We start from the raw sequence: 3,223 nt of genomic DNA on the forward strand, positions 1-3,223 counted from the left end.
TGCGACAGTTGGACTGTGTGCCAGTGGGTGCTGTAAGATGCTAGCTTCTTCCATTTCAGTGGGAACTTGGGCTAGCTCTTGGGGTTTCCTATAGAAATAGAGGAGGAAACTTTGTGAGAACGCTGGCTGGAAAACATCCCTTCAAACGGAGCTTACATGGCAATTTGCTGTGTGTTATGAAATTGTGCTGCAATGTGCAATGCCTGTGGGTGGCATAGGAATGCCACCTAAGAAATAGGGGAGAAAGTAAAACAGGAAAAGGATAATATTAATATTGAGCTTGGGGGAAAGAGTACAACTTCACCCTCCCTCACTCCATCTATGTTTTACTTCCCATTATAGTCTGCTTCCTCTTGATTTTAAGAGTGGCCTCTATGTGTATATACACATAAAATTGATACTTATTTCTATTTTATTTTATCATGGTGCATCAGATTTCAATATGCAAGTTGCTTCACTGGTGGGGTTTCCAACACTCCCAGATTGTCTCGGAGTCTCCCGGAATGGAAGCCCGGGAGGAAAGTAGAGCTTTGATCCTGTGGCTTGTCCCTGCATACTTCCTTCCCCGCTGAGTGTGCGTGATCTAGCAGCGGAAGTGGATGATCCCGCAAGAAGATCTTTACCCCCAATAATTATTAAAGTGAATAAACCCCACAGCTTTGCCCCAGCTTCCAGGTATTTAACCAATAAGAGATACTGCTGTTCCCAAACTGCTTACTCACTAGGAGAAGTCCCGCCCTCGCTATGTTGGGGTTGGTTGGAGGACCATCATTGCTCAAGTTATCTAACCCCTTTTCATGCTTCTGATTGGTCAGTACCTCATGTCAATCAATGCTGTCCTGCCATCAGGCTAGCGCACACAAAAATAAGGCCCGATCAGTTTTGCCCAGAATCACAGGCCTGAGTTTCAATTCCTAATTATAAATCCAAATTTTTAGTTATGTTTAAAATACAACAGACTGAATTACTATTTCAGTGTTAAAACCATCCATTTTCTTAAGCTTATTAAAGTAATGATTGAGGTCCTGAACTCTCAGGAATCTTTCATTTTATGTACTATCACTCCACCCACACTCCTTCCTCCACTCCCTCATGTGAACCCGATCACGAAGAACTCATTTTTCGTTCCATACTTTCCCCTTTAAATGGAGGTGCACCCTACCCATGCTGATCTATTAGAGGAGATCAGTGCTCAGGTGTAAGCTGAAGCTCATTGCCTCAGAAAAGAGAGGAGGAAGTGTGTCCTACTACAGAATACTACTTTTATCCCTCAACCTTTTGCAACGTTAGTGATTTTCAGACTCCTGTTCTTACTCCATTGTTTGTTGCTTTCCTCTCCCAAACTCTCGGTCATAAGGATTTGATCTCTCACTCTCCTTGCTCCCCATCATAATATCGTGTGATTAAACATTATGATCATACACACATGATCGTATGTCATGTGATCGAATATTATGTGATCAAAGATCACGTGGTTAAACCTCCAGGAATACATCCAACCAGAGTTGTCAATCCTATTCACCATGTATGTATGCATTGTGAACTTATCGTACCCGTGCAAACATGAACACAATTCTGGCGTGTCCTCCTCCTAAATTCTGCAACAAATGTCAATTATCCAATGGGAAAAAAATTGTAGAATATGTTTTATTAATACACAGCAAAAGAAATAAAGTACCAGTCAAAGATATAAAAATACAGAAAAAAATTTGAATGTGGAATTCTTAAGACACTGTGCTAGGTAAACCCAACACCAGGCTGACAGAAATTTGATTACTTCATGAACCCCCAAGGGTCGAGTGTCCCCAGTTTGAAACGGCAGGAAAAACGTTAGAAATATTAGCAGACCAGTCTTGGGCCTTGTTAAAACATTTTGTGTGAGCTATCGGTGCCTCTCACGCCTCCACAGGCAGCTCGTGCATTTACTTATAATAATATTGGGCTGCTTGCCTCATCAGCAGTTGCCTGAAGGTAAGTCCTGAGAGGGGGGTTGGAGCAGGCAATGGGGTGAGGGCGATCGCGGAGTTGGGAGAGCACTCCTCCTCATCCTGGCTCCACAGGAAGGCTTTTTAAAAAATTTTTGTTTCAAAGAACTGACCTTTTGCTGGCAGTTCTAATAAGGCTGCAGCGGCCACTGAAGAATCCTCATCACTGTCCAATTTCTGTGAAGGACCTAAAATGGGCATTAGGCCCCTCATTTACATATGTGTGGGACCTAAACCCTGTTTTAGGCAGCCGCCAAGGTCATTTTACAGGTGTCCTTGAGGTGCTGGATGTTGATCCCTGAATTTGGGCCTTGTTGCATGCATTTTATATCGGTAAAATGAGCGTACAGGGTCCAATTTCTAGCCCATTCTCACAGAAAAATGACACACTAAAGGTAGGTCACAAATATAATATAAACCAGACAGTGACTTTTCCCTCAATCTGCTGTAAAAATCCAGGTATTAATGAGATCATAGTGTGTACGATCTGCATTGTATTGGTTCGAACTAAATTGCTTGAAATTGTGTCTTTTTTTACATTGAACTGTGTGTACCTTTTGAATTTTATAAAATAAAGTTTATTTTGAAATGTTAAAAAAAAGTATTTTAGCTTTTATCAGCTCCTACATAATAATATTGCTAACAAGCTTTGTCCCACATCAATAGGCCATACATTTATTTCAAACAACATTGAGAAGTCTCCAGATTAAAGACAGGAATGAAGGGATTTTCAGTTAAGAATGGCAAATAATGAAATTATGTAGCAGCATACAACCAATAGATCCCTCTCAAAAATGCATGTCTACAATAATAGAAGCACACTTAATTTTACTGTTTATGTACATTACTTAGTAAGAAAGATAAAATATTAATTTTACCATTTAAATTCCTCTACACCTCAGCTGTTTTAGTACAAAGTTCCCAAGAATGCAGCAATGACATCACGATGGTAAGAGAAAACATAGATCCAGTGAAACTTCCCTAGCTACTAAATGTAAATGCTAATTGACCAGTGAAGAATTCCAGTCTCAGGATCCAAATATTAAACATAAACTGCTTGAGTTTCACCTGTGCAGCTTATGCATTGTCCTGTGAGTCCTTTCAATCAGATTGCTGTCTTAGCATCCAGTTATGGGTATCTTTAGTCTTCTGTATAATCATTCGGTATATATTAAAATCAATCACAGCACTTACAGCATGGTAAATTGATTTAGTGAAATCTGATTTACAAAGCTATT

Source organism: Heptranchias perlo, chromosome 5 (assembly GCF_035084215.1).
Source record: "Heptranchias perlo isolate sHepPer1 chromosome 5, sHepPer1.hap1, whole genome shotgun sequence".
In the NCBI taxonomy this organism is placed as follows: Eukaryota; Metazoa; Chordata; class Chondrichthyes; order Hexanchiformes; family Hexanchidae; genus Heptranchias; species Heptranchias perlo.